This window comes from Apus apus, chromosome 4 (genome assembly GCF_020740795.1).
Source record: "Apus apus isolate bApuApu2 chromosome 4, bApuApu2.pri.cur, whole genome shotgun sequence".
NCBI lineage: Eukaryota > Metazoa > Chordata > Aves > Apodiformes > Apodidae > Apus > Apus apus.
Genome location: NC_067285.1, coordinates 94,007,907 through 94,023,257, shown reverse-complemented (window position 1 = coordinate 94,023,257; position 15,351 = coordinate 94,007,907).

The window sequence follows — 15,351 nt, the reverse complement described above, 5'->3', positions numbered from 1 at the left end:
ATGCCAAAGTGCAGATCAGTATCAAGTGGTTGGTATTGGGACCAATGCTGTTTAACATCTTTGTCAGTGACATGGATGCTGGATTGAGTGCACCCTCAGCAAGTCTGCTAATGACATCAAGCTGTGTGGTGCAGTTGACATGCAGGAGGGAAGGGATGCCATCCAGAGGCACCTTGACAGGATTGAGAGGTGGGCCAATGCCAGCCTCATGAAGGTCAACTAGTCTAAGTACAGGGTTCTGCACCTGGGTTGGGGCAACGCAATTATAGGTTGAGCAGAGAATAGACTGAGATGAGCACTGAGGAGAAGGACTTGGCGGGGTGGGGGGGTTGGCTAACGAAAAGCTCAACGTGAACCAGTAATGGCCCCAGAGGGCCAACCGTATCCTGGGCTGCATCAAAAGAAGCATCATGAGCAGGTCAAGGTAGGCAATTCTCTTCCTCTGCTCTTGTGAGACTCTACCTGCAATACTGTGTCCAGTTCTGGGGTTCCCAACATAAGAAGGACATGGGCTTCTTGGAGTGAGTCCAGAGGAAGGCCATGAAGGTGAGCAGGGGGCTGGAGTGCCTCTCCTGTGAAGACAAGCTGAGAGACTTGGGGTTGTTCAGCATGGAGAAGAGAAGGCTCTGGGTAGGCCTTATAGTGGCCTTCCAGTACCTGAAGGTACTAGAATTCCTACAGAAATTCTTTCCTGTGAGGGAGTTGAGACACTGGAACAGGTTGCCCAGAGAAGCTGTGGCTGCCCCCTCCATGGAAGTGTCCAAGGCGAGGTTCGATGGGGCTTTGAGCAACCTGGTCTAGTGGATGGTGTCCCTGTCCGTGGCAGGGGGATTGAACTCAGATGTTCTTCAAGGTCTCTTCCAACACAAGTAATTCTGTGATTCTGTATTTTCTAGTTTATGATTTGAGGGTCTTATAAGAAGAAAACAAGCTAGGATGCCACAGAAAATCTTGCAGCGGCATATACAAAGAAAAACCTTTTGTATATGCAATATAATAAATTTCCAACCTACTGGCATATTTTTATACATAGAAATCACGTGTCCCATTGATTTAATTCTTACGCAGCAAAATGATGGCCAGACAGAACTTCCTGACTTCCCAGGCAAAGCAAAAATTCCATTGTTAAGGGAGGAATTTTCTTCAAATCAGTTTTGCACCTTAAAGAAAGAGACAACATGCAGAGCAGTAAAAATAAACACAGCAAAGCAAAATAAGGAAAATGAATAAGAACAATATACAGCAAGAAATATCCTGTATAATAACATTAAATTGTCAGCTTTGTCTAGCTCTAAGTGTGTAAAACTACTCAATTATATTTGCAGTGCAATCTTTTTCTACAGTTTTGGAGTGATTTAGATAAAAGAAGTGTTTAAATTCCCTTTTCCTATGTGTATGTAGGATATAAGAAGAAACTGAATTAAATCTTTGTTTCTCATTTAAAACATTTAAATCGGCTACAGTAAGAGAATAGCAAGGGATGGGGAATACTTTATTTACCAGAAGTAGAATAAAGATTTTTTTGTGATTTCTAAGGACAAGTTTTTCTTTCTAAAACTTGGTTCATTTAATTACAAATTTAGATGCTGATTTGAAGATTAGAGCTGGCCGATAGAATCACATCAGAGACCTTCAGAGAAAAAAGCTTTATGGTATGCTAGAAACGGAGGTGTTCCTTATAACGTTTTAAAACTGGAAGGTCAGAAATGAAGCTGGATGTATCAGATACAATGAGAACAACAGTGACTTTTGCCAAGTTGGCAATATTGCCTGACACATAAAGTTTTTTAGTTTGTTGGCTGCATGCTACAGCTAGGATGAAGAAATAGAAGTTATCATCCTAGGAAAGAAAGTGAGGCGCATTGCCCACTTGAAAAAGAAAATATTGCTGAGAAATAGACAAGATGCAAAGAGGTAAGATAATACTGCAAATCTCATTGATCATGCCATGTTGGTTAGTGTTCCTTTTTGTCTGTGACATTCTTGTGTCAGATTGTTAAAACTGGATGCTACAGATATTAATATCTTTGGATACTTCGGTATTTCTCTTATCTACTACATGATGAAGATGAGAAATGTGTTTCTTGAAACAAAATGCCACACAAACCCAGTTTCGTTACTCCTACTCAGAGCTGTTTCCTAGATTAATTTCACATATATAGATTCATATTTGGGTCTGAGTGTTATTCAGATGATCAGTAGAACTGATGTTTCAAATGTTTTAAAATCCAGTATCTTTTTTGTGTTTTATTGTTTCTTTTCCCAATCTATTCACACTTTCCAGAAAATCCTTCTAATCTATTATATCATCTCAAGTGAAAAAACTTCGAATCTATCTAATATTTATTAGTATGAAAGAATATAATACAAGTTACCAACAAAATTCCAATTTCACTGAATTGGAAAAAAATCTGTACTCTCTACCATACTGCAAAATTAGTGAAATATAATAATAGAGAAAACACTGACAAATATTATTAAAGCAAAATGTCAGACTACAATTACTACTACTTGCAATTTACATTTAAGCCACAAACACAACAGTTTAAAACAAAGCTTCACAAGCACTGAACATAACTACCTATTCAACCAATTTAAAAGTCTTTATTGGTCCATTATTTTTTCACTTTGACCAAATGTTATGAAAGTGTTTGATTTTGCAGAACATAATGAGAATATTGTAAAAAGACCCAGATATAACGTGTTCTACTCTACACTAAATTAAAAGGTCAAAAGGATTTTTCTTACTAAACAAATCTCATCAATAGGGTTTATTAGATGTAGTACATTCTCCAGTTTCAGATACCAGCTTACTCTTAGGCACTTTCTGCTTTACTTAATCAAATTGGGAGATTTTTTTCAGCTATATAATCAACATACAAATTTAATTGTTAAGAATCTTAAAACCAAAAGATTCAAGTATTTTATCAGTTATTTTTTCCATATGATCTGATAACAACAGTCTTTATTCAAAAGGGAGGGAAACACACTTTGCATAATATATCTTTTCATTGTATTTTTTTTCTTTCCACAGCATTGTTATTATTAACAGTATAATGGCAAGACAGCAAATTGGTATTTTCATTTTGAGACAGGGGGCTTACACTTATTATGGGATGTCAGCATTCTAATGGGAAAAGTTGATTTGATGTAAAAGTTAAACAGATCATTTAGTACTTCTAATGTTTTGCATTATGTGCTTCATTAATTGCATGTGCTATGTAGCTTACATTTAAGTATACGTAATTATGTCAAGCTCATTTATTTAGCTGATATGTCCTGCAACACTATAGAGTTATTTGTCTGATCTAAAATCTGAAGACCATTTGCCATTCTCTTCAGCTTTTAATTTATAAACAATAGCTGCTTCATATGAGCTTAATGCAAAAAATAAATTAGCACTTGTATGGCATGTTATCAAGGAAGTTCAAGAACAGTTCACTTAGAGTTTATTTCAAGAACCATTGAAGGTTGGTTATGAACACAATATATGAACAACTGCTCTACAGGATAAATATGGGCAAATTAATTTACTAATGCAAAACACTAGTTTGCATTCCTTTGGTTATGCAGTGTATTTTCCTAAATACCAATATTCTTTTAAAGAAAATTGCTGAAGCTTGTCTTTAAAGTAGTAGTTATTTAAAGTAGTATTACTCAATTAACTTAGAATTTAAGCTGTGTTCCATCCACGGATAATTCTGCAGTCTTGACCTTGAACATTTATTTATTTTTGTGTTTATTTTTTGTATCTCTGATATGGAAATGTTACTTATCTCACACCTGTGAACCCATTATCTGGGACAAAGAAGTTTACTTTTTTTTTTAAGAAACCTGCAGCTAACACTTAATACTGCACTTAGGAGTAGAAGGCGTTACAAATGATAAAATTTTAGGATTAGATCTTAGAATCTCTAAGATTCTCCATAATTCTGAAACACTGTTTCTTAGAAGTAATTCAAACAATGAGGAAATTATTTAGTTTTGTTCAGATCATTACAATGGGAAGGTAACAAAGACTTCTGAATGTTCTGTTTTTAAGGAAGAGCTCTAAGTATAAGGTTCTCTGTATCTTTTGGAGCTCCAGTGATTTCAGCTAGTGTTCTTACTGGCAGAGTTATCAGCATTATCATCCAGATAGAAATCAGAAAATAATTTTAAAGACAGACAAAGAACTGGAGAACCATGAAAGTTCTTTAAGTTGAGGAGGGTGAACATAATTAGCTAATTATATTTTAAATACTTCTATAAAAAATCAGAATACAAATTATCTGGTTATCAAAAATCAGACAGTTTTAATTGATATGAGAAACTGATGAATGTGAAAAAAAAGTTGACACATTTCTTTCCCTGTATTTCTGGATATGAAGAAAAAAAGAAGTGTGAAAAAGGTACCAAGCATTTCCATTCTGGCATAGTATTTTGAAAGAAGTCACAGATGGCTTGTCCAAAGAACAGAAACCTGTATAGCAAACTCAAGAACATAACATCTTGTCTAACAGTTCACGTCTTAGAGAGCTAATTTCTCCTTTTTCTACGATATGACTCTTAGAATTTTTTGAATTCTTAGAGATATTTTTTCCCCTTGAAGGCCTCTGCACAGTTGCTACATGATTACTGCTTCACTGAGTGTTCAAAGCAGATGAAACAAAATGTTGGTCTCATAAAGCAATTTTTTAAAAAAGCTCCAACTAACCCAAAATCAAAGTACAGTTGCCTTCAGCTAACCTACAGCATTCTTTAGTTTGACCTCAAAGTCAAATTCAGAGAAGATATTCAAGGATCTGAAAGAGGGTCACTTTATTTCTGAAACATCTGAATAAGATGTCAGAATCTAAAAGGGTATTTTCTCTGTGGTCATCTGAAATATACAAAATAGAATATTCCTTCTATTGACACTCCACAGACACCCCTTATTCATTCTTGAAATAGCTATATTTTTACTTCTGACACTGCTCACTTAATATTAGTTTTTCCCTATAAACTTTTCAGTGTTTGCTCTCATTCTTTTTTACATCCTTCTAGATGTCCTCTCCTCCCTCTAGTGTACCAACAGCATGACTCAGCTTTGTGCCATCCACAAACTTGCTGAGTGTGCATTATATCCCATTATGTCACTGATGAATATGTTGACCAGCACCAAACTTAATACACACACCTCAGAGACACTACTTGTTGGTCATAGAGCCATGTAGCTCTCTGGATGTAGCCACCTAGCCATTTCTTCATCCATCAAAAAGTCCATCCACGAAAACCATACCTCTCTACTTTAATAACAAATATGTTGTGTGGGGCTGTGTCAGAGTCCTCACAGAAGTGAAGGCAGGTGATATTAGTTGCTCTTCCCTTATCCACTAATGCATTCACTCTGTGGTAGGAGGCCACTAGACTAGCTGGGCTCCATTTGCCCTATTTGAAGCCGTGTTGCTGTCTGGAATCACCTCTCTGTCATCTATATGCCTTGATGTAGCTCCCAGGAGGATCTGTTCCATGATTTTGCTGTGCATAGAGGTGAGGCTGACAAGTTTACATTTCAACTTCAGTGAAAATGTCCTTACTTATCTATTTTTTCTTAATTTCTATTTACATCTGTTTTAACTACAAAAATAAATCGTCATTTTATATTTCACTATGGATTTTTGTATTTAGCTTAAATGAACCTTATGCAGTTTGCTTTTCAGTTTTACCTAAACTTTTCAGAATATGTCCATGTATTCTTCTTCAGTCAATGTGTATTACTTGTTTTGGAGCGTGACTTAGCTTCAACATTCCTTGCAAGTTTCATAAGTTGGAATGTGGCGATTGAGAGTTTTATGGACTTTTTTTTAGTGGTCTAAAGATGATGAGGTTTTATTCAAGTCACACAACTTTTATGAAATCACAATAAGGATGATAAAAATACAAGTGCTGTCTCTATGGGTGACAAATTACATTATATTGCACAGGCATTTCAAAGGTGAAAGATCTATCCAGAATTTTCAAAAGTAAAATTACAGCAGAAAAGCTGTAATATTTTAATTTAATTGAATTATTATCCAGGGTTTTTTTTAGATACGCTTACATTAAGCATGTGGCATAACTATTAAAAAATCCCAAAAGGTTGGATTTTAATTTCATAAGGAATTTGGGTCAGGAAAAGCAAGGTTTCCAAACTGGAGAGAGCTAAACAATCAAACAATAAAATCCTAAAACACTGCATACCACTGAATCCATTTATGTACTGCCTGGCTGAGTGCAAATCAATAAAAGTAAAAATAACACTGAACAGAAATGGCTTTTACATTTTGTTCTTACTTTTCCTTGTACAGACACTTTTCAACAGTATTATAATCCTTAAAGATAGTTTTAAATGCAAGCAAAATTATTTCTAATTAGGGTATATAATTTTTGCTAGTAAGTGAGAGATTAATAACTCTCCTTACTTTTACAGTCTTTGTTTTGCCAATTTTTAAAATTATAACACCTACATGGATTTGAATATAGAGATAGAAATGGTTTATAGAAACTCCTCTGATAAAATTTAAGAATAAAAGTCTGCAGAGTAATGCCAATGAACAACAGGTTTTAAGTTTAAAACCAGTCTTTGATCTGGAATAAACTGATATTAATTAATGTATGCCCTCAGCAGCTGAAAAGATTTACTTACATTCATATATAAATACTATATACATCTGTGTATATATCACATAGATCCATATTCACATGACCTTGTAATTCTGCAGCAGCTTAAGAAAGATTGTGTGGCAGTATGATTTGTTTATTTTAACCCATTTCAATAATAGAACAATTTAAGCAGAAATAGTCAATACGATTTTGTTCCCAAATCTTCCATTTGCTTCTTCAATACTGCTTTTAAAATGAGTAGGCTTTCTCAGTAGCCTTTTTTAAAAAGCACCTTGGATAGTCAAGGTTAGTTTTAAATAGTTTGCTTTCATGAATTTTCAGGCTGTCATATTCAGTCAAGCATGTGGATTCAATTACCTGTTAAGCTGTGGGTTTTTTGTTGCTACTTGGTTTTTGTTGTTTCATTTTAGTTTTGCTTTTTGTTACTCACCTGTAAAATATGTGATGCTGTGGTTATTTATCTAAATTGAGTTTTCAATAATTTATTCAAATAACGGTTTTTACATGATCAACTTTAAGCACAAGAGGAAATTAATACTTATTTAATAAAATATTTAGGACTTTGTTTGTCTCACCCAGCTTAGTGAAATGCCTCAGTTAGGGGCATAGTTAGATTAGTCTACAGCTGAGGAAAAGAAGTCTCCCACGTGGTTCAACATAAGCAAGACTGGAGTCATGCTCTGATAGCCTTTCTTTCCTTGCAGAAATAATTTTCCCTTTTCCTTCCAGAGGAAGTCTGTTGTGACTATGTTCTACATAGAGATAAGATAAGGGAATGCTTTCACTCACCATACTTGAAATCTACTGATCATCTCCATTGCCTTAGTTTTATAACCTCTAGTGTTGACTGCTTACAGTCTCTGTCAAGGGATTCTGTAATAAATCTCAGTGTCCATGCTGTTCTTTCCTGACATGAAGAATAACATCATTGGTGTGCTTCCTAGGAGCCAGATCTCTCTGTGCTAAGTTAGGGAGGCATCACCAGGCTCAATAATAGCATTTATGTGCTGTTCGCAAATAGAAAGATGAATTTTTAAGGATTTACAACAGTTTAAGAAAGGAAAATTCAGAGATTCCTGAACTTAATGTGCTCCTGTGTAAGACATGCTTGGTAAAAATGAGCTTTGCTGATGCTCAGCAGAAAGACACAAGTTACTTCCTAGTCAAATGTAGTATGATGATAGTAGTACTGCACCAAACACAGACTATAATCCTCTGAAATCTCCATGGGGGAATGATTCAAGTTCACATCAGACTAATATGTCTTAAGAGCTTTGGTTAGCGCAGAGCACAGCCTGTGTCTGATAGCAATGTATCATGCCAGCTAAAAATAGTTGCATACAGAAATGCTTTGAAAGTGAGGCCTTAGTGCATGCCAAATAGTATGAGATTATGAGGTTCCTCATCTAAGGTCACCGTGGAAATATGAAGTAGCATTGCTTTTTTTTTTTTAATATATATTTGTGTTAATAATGAAATCAAATATAGATGTTTTGGCGTAATACCCTCCTGTTCCTTTATTCCCGGTGAGGTTTTGTCTCAGTATACACTCAGCTTTCCAAATAATAGTTGGTTATTTTATTTTATATACATGTGTCTAAGTAGTAAACCTAGAGTCAGGATTAGCAGAACTTCTTTCACGAAGTTCAAAGCTTAGTATACACACATTAAGGTGCCTAGGCACTTATAGAATAGCAAGTACATTCCACAAGTAATGAGAACACCTCTTAATACAGCTGAAGCCAAAGCCACAAGTGAGTTCTAAATGTATTTGTTCTCTAGTTAAATCGATTCCATGCAGCATCGCAAGTGCTTATTATGTATTCTGTTTATCCCACAAGGAGGAAAATAATAGTTCTTTTCCTATTCTGCTAAAATACCACAGTACAAGACAGTGTATTTTAACTATGCCAACTTCACTTCTAATCAGCTTCTGTGTGATGCTTACAGTGATCTCCAAGCTGCTGCTGGATTATTGATTTCTATTAAGAAATAAGAAAGAAGCATCAGTTTGCATGTCAAGAACACCATTTTGCTATGTAGACAGCTGGGGCTTTTTTCAAAAAAGATCTGAATATGCATTTCTTACAGGCATATTAGTTCGTGATGTGCATCACTGAGGCAAGTTTCAGGATCTTGTATAAAATTACTTTTTTTTACAGTGCAGTTCTCAGTTGATAATGTCCAGAGATAGCATTTGCTTCTACCAGAAAGGATAATAATAGGCTTTCAGATTGCTCAGGGAGTCTATTTTGCAGTTTTCTTACACGCTAGAATAACTTGACTTATCAAAGAGAAAGCACATTTGGATGCTGTTTCTTCAGAAGCGGATGAGAGAAGTAGAACTGATGATAAATTTACTGTGCTGTGCTGTGATGTAAAACTCTGATCCAGAGGAACTTTATGGGAATATTTTAGAAATGGACCATTAGTTGCAAAGATGCATACCAAGGTTATAAAGCAAAACAGAACAGAAGCGAGCACTGTAGTACTAGTTCCTTCTTTCCTTTGCATTCTACACATCCTTATCAGCTAATTAATGATTTGAATAAGTATTGCAACAAGGAAGGAAAGCAAAAAATCATAGAAATTTTACATTTTACTTGAATAATAAAGACCCTTAAATGGATCTGAATAGGCTTAAGTCTGTTAACAGGCTTTGACAGAAATACAGCAAAATATTGGAATAAAGATTGAGAATGAGTTTATAGAAACTAAACTAACTCTATTTTGAAGAGCCAGTGAGGGCCACTCTAATTAGACATCCTTATCATTATTTCCTACCAATACTTACCTTGAAAAATTATGAACAAGTTTATAAAGTTGCAAAAAACTTTTGAAATCCAAGTAATCAAGAAATTTCAATATTTCTCCATTTCCTGCTAAAGGACTTTTCATCATGTATCTTGTCTCTCATACCAAATGTTTGTTTGAAGCACTCAGCATATTTGACCACCAATAAAAAGCTGTGTAGCACTGAACAAATCTGTCAAGCTTATCAGCAAAGTTGAATTGCCTTCACAACAAATGATCCTTCTGACACATTTAGATTTTCTTTGTCAGAATTTCATTTTAATTCACTTATTGAATGGAGAGCAGTTCCTTTTCAACTTAACATTTTGCTATTAGTTATAATCAGCTTAGAAAATGCACATGCCATTTTACAGTGCCCACTTAATGAGAGTCTGTTTGTGTCCTCATATATAGCAAGGCAAAAGACATCTCAGTACCTTTAGTGTCAGAAAAAGAAAATAGCCTGGCAAGGTCAGGCATAGTAAAGGAAAGAGTTAGTACTTTTGAGAGGATAAAAATGCCATCATATTTAGGGATGAATAGTTAAAGTAGGGCTCTTACAGTTTCTGAAAGAAAGATCTAGAATATACTGTTATGGTTTTCTTTGAATGGAAATAGTTCTACTGAAGACCGTAGTGCAGAGAAGGGAAGAAAAAGTAAGTTAGTAATTATTCTCCTGCTTTGCAGAAAAGAAAAAAACACCAGACATCTATCTTTATAAAAATATATGACTTTACACTCTGCTTGAATTAATTACATCAATGTAGTTACATTAATATGGAGCCTGTTGTACAATTTTTTTTCAGAATTTAAGCTCAGCAATTTCCTTACTAGAGTTACACTTTGCTGTTTGGCAACCTATACAAATGCCAAATCATGCTTGGGAAATTAATCATCTGTTAAACATACTTTTCATTGAAGTCCTGTATATACATAATAATTAAGGGTGAGTTAAGAACTGAAATAACTGAAAAAGAGGAAACTTTGTTAGAATTGGCCCGAAACGTGGTGTGTTAAAGTAATTATTGAATATGATGTCAGAAAAAATAAATACATCAGTAACTTTAATTAGAAGGCTAAGGCAGATTCAAAACCTGCAAAGTTATTTTGTTGGTTAACAATTTAGTAAGACATGATCTGATATCACTAGAAATCAGCACTAACTTTTTGCATTTTCCATGCAAAAAATACATGGATACCAATGTTTTTGAATACCACCTATAGCATGTATGGTAATTCCTCTTTTGGGAAAAATTCTGCACCTGGGTGCTGAACCAACATCTTCTAAGCTTGTTATATCTATTGTCTGTATTTGCATTGGTATATTCCTAGGGTTATCTTCTCAGCTGTTGTAAACCTATGTGACTCAATGAGCTGCTTGAAATCATGTAAATTTGCACCAGACAAAGATTTGGTCCAGAACAGGTAAAACAAAAGCATAATCAGATTAATTTGTAGATGACTATTTTGTTTAAAAAGCCCCTCAAAGATTCACTGGAAAGTACAAATGAAGATAGGACGAGAGAAAAAACAGTGACTGAGACAAAGGGCAGTGAAAGGAGAAACTTTATATGTAGATTTACTTCTAATAAAATGTCTAAAAGATTCACTGGGTTTATACAAGGGAACTTGGGTTACATATCCAACAAATCAGTGACATATTATTTGGAGTAATAACAGCATTTTCCTGCTATATGTTTTCTTGCCAAATACTTGCCTTTTCTTAACTCAGGAGGGGGAATAATTAAGGGGAAAAAGAACCCCAAACCAACAGTATCACACCATTACTGTTACTCTGCTTTGTACCTACCAAATTCTCTGGTTGCACTGGACATCTCTGTCACTTCATAGGGTATGTGTAGAATACTTGCTCTGCTCTCTCTCCCAAGTGAGTAAAGGCTAATTTTGCTTTTCTGTTGGTTAAACCAAACAAGCTAAATAGCTTGAAGTATATGATAAGAAAAATTCATCCTCAGCTGTTATGCCTAATATCTTCATAAATCTTCTCTCCTGGTTTAGTTCTCATTACTGAGCAAAAGAGATAACAATATATCGCTCTGGGAGGTTTTAAGAGCATTTCTCTACTGGTCCATCTAATTTAAAGTGACTTTCTGCTAGGAGCAATGTGTAAGCAAATCCCTTCTGTTACACTAAGCACTGTGAACTGTGGTACATGATAAAAATGGTGAAATAATCGGGTCACCATTTGAAGAGTCAACAGTCACTGTAGTGTCTCTGAAATACTTCTGCTTCATTTTAACCAAGAAGTAACTGTGTCAGCTATGCAGTAGCTGACAATATTTTTATGATGGCCACTGTCACCTCAAAAATACTCTAAAGAAAACCTTCAGAAAGGACTACTGACTGTTTAGTTCATTTTATTGAACAACCTAATCATACTATAAACTGCAACTCTTCTTAAGCAGAAGTGTTTTATGACATTATGTTCATGAAAAGAAAATCACGAGTGCTATGAAACACAGACACTTTCTCTAATTATGAAGTCTACATTCATTAAATGCTTGCCTTACTCTAGTTAATTGACATGACCTATAAGGAGACAAGATACTTCCAAGCTATATGGAGACAGTGGCTCTGTGTACATTAGCAAGTAGAATACATAACTTGGAATGGGTCTAAAGACTAAAACAGCTGGGACTGGAGACCTGAAGTCTGCACTGTACATTTTGAAGGCACTTCTGAATTTGGATTATCTGTCGTTGAGTCCCATAGGCATAGTGCATGTTAAAACCTGGAATGCGTTAGTTCTGCTTCTGAAGCAAACATTGTAGTTTACCTTAATCTGAAAGGAATCCAGTTCATGCACACTAAATCTGCTCCACAGTGCAAAGCTTAGCACAGTATGTGGGGACTACTGGGAGATTCACTGTAAAAGTGCACTGCTGGTCTTCATTGAATTGTCTCTGTAGAAGTATCCACAAAGGCCACTCCTATGTTTCTGAACTGTATTTCTATACTTTTAAGTTCTACTAGATGTAAAAATCTGTCTGTGCCACCAAAACTGTTTGGTCTTTGTAACAACGCGTTTGCTTCTTTATTGCTTTTATGTCATGATACTATTTATATCTGAACAGACTGAGTATACACAAAATACAAATGTTCAAATACTGCATGCTCACAATGAAATAATTTTTTTTTTGCAATTACTTTGTCCTGGTTCTGTTACCACAAGAAACACTGGTGGTGAAAACTCCAATCGCTCTCTGTTACTATAGGCTTATTTTCCTCCAGAATTTAGACCATTACCGTGATAGCTTTCCCAAGAAAATCAAAGAATAGGTAAAAGTTACAAAACTGGATTTTTCATGCAAGGTGCAGATCAGTTTTGTTGACTGTTTAAAACACTTTTCAACCACAAGATCTTAAAAAGTAAGACTATTTGATGTATAATGTTTAAGGGCAGGTTCAATGGGGCTCTGAGCAACTTGATCTAGTGGGAGGTGTCCGTGCCAATTCAGGGGTGTTGAATCTAAATAATCTCTAAGGTCCTTTCCAACCCTAGCATTCTATGATTCTGTGATTCTATTTAATACTTAGCTAGCACAGGCTGATGTATATGTTGCAACAATTGTTTCATGATAACTTCTTTTCTGTTTCTTAAGTGGATGTGATGTTGCATACAGATGGCAAGTTGATTTGATCCCATGAGAGTATACAAAATCCCAAAGCTCAAGAAAACATTTGTCTCCAAGTATTTAGCTTCTGCTTCCCAGAATCTATCAGTTATATTTCAAGCTTCTATTTTCTAATTTATTTATTTTTCAGATAGCTTTCAGTGTGGTCCACACATTCCTGTGTTGCTGAGGATTTTATTTAATCCTTATAATTTATGGGAAAGACACCAACAGGCAACTTCAGAGTTTTATGTTTTAATAATAGTATGACTTAGTAGACATACAACATCTAACAACGTGCCTAAGCTCTGTAATGAAGTGAGGTGAGAACTACTGAGAAATGCCAGGGCCCATTGAACAAAAAAAGGAAATAACAGGGCTGGTGATTCATATCTAAAGGTAAGGATATTTATTTATTTATTTATTTAGCCATTTCCATGCTTAAAGAACAATGTATTACTAAACCAACTTTCTTTATACTTTCCAAGGAGAAAATACAAAAGACCTGAACTCGTCATCAAATTACCTTACACTTCCTATATTGCTTGAAGAATTTGCAAGGATTAAAGTTGTTATGATGAAGGTAATTAATCTCTTATTTCATGCTGATTAATTTGAGAGGCACAAGTGTATAAGAAAAACAGTGGTTAGAGAAACACTTTCAGAGGGGTATTTTCAGAGTAACACCATATTTTACAAATAACAGATGACATTACTGTGAATATCTAGTTATTTTACAATGTACAATCAGATTTTGTATGGGACAAATATACACATATATGTAAAATGTATGGATATGCACATACTTGCCCTGTACTACAATTATTCTTGATTAAAAAAATCTACCAACAACAAAATTAAAATTTCTTTCTGTTTTATAGTGTAGCCAAAGCAGAGTTGTACGAAGATTGTAAGTAGGTTAGTCTGGATATAGGTAATAGAAGCTTTGCTCCAACTCATATGTGTGTACTAAAGTATTGTAACTAAAAACAGTCTTGCATGTGTTTTGTAGTAGTATAACTGCATAGGCAGGAAATCTTTGTAAGTCTGTGGGCAATATGGTCACAAGAGTGGCAGGCAAATATGCAGTTAGTTGCATGTAGGAAGCATAAGAGTAACAAAACCTGTAAGAATATATAGACATATGAATTAGTACATATATATATGGGGTGTGTGTCACACAAATCCTCAGTTGCGATGCTGGTACAAACACGTGTATTAATAATGACAATACTTACAACTGCTATTTAATTTCAGTGACCTCTGCCACTGTTTTGAAATCCTTATATATTAGTATGCCAGAGAAACATTTCCATGTCCATAGTCCACCTTAGCTTGCGACCCCCTTGTCGCTGGCACAGTCATTCCTTATTGTCCATGCTAGAGATATGAGGCATTCAAATCTAAAGTTCATCTGTGAAACAGAAGGATGTTATGTCTTTGACAGGACAAGTTTCTTCAGCTCAAATACTTCAGGATTATGACCCTCTTTCTCAACATGATGCATTAAGTGGGATGATACAGCTTGCGAGTCTGGCTATGCATTGCCAGATGATGGGACTAGAAATAGCAAATTGAAAATATAGCTAATACTATGTCATCCTTTTTCTTCCACCTATTTAGTGTATTTTCTCCTAAACCAATCACTTCTAGTGAATAGTTATAAAGTAAACACACAGATGCTGCAGGAGGTGCAATAAGTATACACAGCAGTGCTTAACAGTCTTAATTAAACATTTCTGCTATTTCTAAAAACAAGGTTACAAAGTTAGAAGATGTGGGAATTGAAATTCAAATATGGTGCAGTATAAACAAAGTCAGATTTTTTTTTCCCATAGAAATCATAAATCTACTAATCCTTGGATTCTTTTTGTTCCTAAAATATCTTCAGTGAGATTTTACATTATAATTTGCATAACAGTAGTGTCTCTTAGCCAAAACTGATTAGGGCCTTGCTTTTTGGGCATCATACATAACAACAAGCAACCTTTGTACTGAAAATTACATCATCTAAAAAGACAGACTGGTAGGAGGAATAAAATTACTCCCATTTTCTGATGAGAGTTTTCTGCACCAAGACATCAAGTAGCTTGGCAAGAATCATATTAGGAAGTTGGAAAAAGTGTCAGTATCTGAAGTCTTCTCTTTCTGACTCACACTCTGTCCAAAAGAAAGCATTATTCTTCTCACATTATTCATGATTTAATACTTTATATTAAGCCTTAAATGTTTCAGTCTCAGCTTCGCTTATTGTGAGACTCTTTGATGTTACTGTTGTAAGTCATTTGTCTATGGAGGA